We start from the raw sequence: 1,906 nt of genomic DNA, 5'->3' as shown, positions 1-1,906 counted from the left end.
TATACTGTGCAAATGTACAATAGTTATATTATTGATGCGGGGGACTGGTGAGAAACTTTCACGCGTGTACATGCGTGTACAGGTTTCGTTTTGACGAAAAACAATCGTAGCCGATAACATTGTTTCCGCGGTACTGCGTAGAACACATAAAATCTATTTAGGTAGTCACGCTAGAAAAAAAAATTAAAACAAAGACTATCATTTTGTTAACGGTAAAGTAAATTATAAAATAAACAAGGCATTATTAAAATATTTGTCTAAAAAAAAATTTTATGAAAAAATATGCGCTAATAACTCTGAAAAGTCGACTATATGCCAAATATGCCCTAACACCCAAGACATGCAAAACATGCACTATTAAACTTTATATTATTATTACTATTGTTATAAAACGGATTTGTATCTCAGTTAGCATGTTTTCCTGGGTAGAAAAAAAAAACATGCAAATGCATGTTACGAGCCCTGTTAATGAATTCGAAAGAAATGTTCTACGGAAAATGTTTGGCCCCATAACGATAGAAAAACGAATGAATGGAGAAAACTTCATAACGTAGAACTCCAAGGACTTTTCCAGAGGCCAAATATAGTAAGAAAGATCGTCAAGCGGAAACTAAGTTGGGCAGGATATGCTTGGCGCAAACAGGATACTTTAGTAAAATGGGTGATCGAAGAAGAGCCTAATGGAAAAAGACCACTAGGTAGACCTAAGTTATGATGGGAAGATAGTGTGAAGAGAGAAGTGGAAAAAAAAGATAGAGCCTGGTGTCAAATGGAGAGAAGTAGCAGAGGACAGGGATAGGTGGCAAAGTTTAACGTTTTTAGGATGATTTTAAGGATCGTAACTAAAGAAGAAGAAGAAGAATTTACTTAATAATTTTTTTTTTTTATAATTATTTAAATACATTAAGTAGGGTAATAAGATATTTCATTTTCATGTTAATTTAATTGTTCGATTTATAAATATTAATATTTTAATAAAAATGTTTAATATTTACTCACAATGAAAGCAATAAACTCGAGTTGCTTCTTCATAAAAAAATAATTTTTCCTCGAAAAAAAGAATTAACTTGAGTTACTTTTGTGAAAAAAAATTCTCTGTGAATAAAATAAGTAATTTGAATTTTTTTCATTATAAAATAACTGTGGACATTAAATAAAAAAATTATTGTACTGGTAATATTTATCAATCAAACTATAAGGGAAAAATTTAAAATTTTACAAAAAAGTAATAAAAAAGTAAAACTAAGCTTAAACTTTAAAAATTGCTCCACTGAAATATTGAAATATTTCAGTAATTGCACTTTTCTTTAAAGGAGCCAATTGTCTAAAAATGCCTTTAATTCAATAAAATTATTAGCCTTCCATCATTATTTTTAGTTACCTAATATTTTTAGTTTCTCCTGAACGTCAGTAAAAACTTTGAGTATTGTAACGTGACTAGGTATTTGGTATTCGTACGACGGCAACAAATGTCTGCCATTATAATTATCTAGTGGAATCTATATATATAGTTAGATTATTTCTGCATTAGATATCCTAAAATTCCCTGATTAATTATAACCCTTTTTCGGAGCTCATAAATTTTGAAAAATATATTTTTATCAAATGAGTAACTCAGTGATCTGTTTTGAGCTCAGATAAATACTTTTTTATCTAGATAAAGATAAAGATAGATAGATCTATCTATCTATCTATATTATACTATATATAAAATTGTAAGAGTTTTTCTTCGACCGCGCTAACCGAGAAAACTACTGAACCGATTTGGCTGAAATTTTTTTTGGCTGAAACCCGACACTTTGCTGAAGGGTTTTGTCAGTAAAAAAGTTCATAAAAGTTCATAAAAAATTAAAAACAATTGTACCTATATTGTATATACCTATATATATGTACCTATACCAAACTA

This window comes from Sipha flava, unplaced genomic scaffold, assembly GCF_003268045.1.
Source record: "Sipha flava isolate LNK unplaced genomic scaffold, YSA_version1 167_pilon_pilon, whole genome shotgun sequence".
Taxonomy (NCBI): Eukaryota; Metazoa; Arthropoda; class Insecta; order Hemiptera; family Aphididae; genus Sipha; species Sipha flava.
This window is presented reverse-complemented; position numbering follows the sequence as displayed.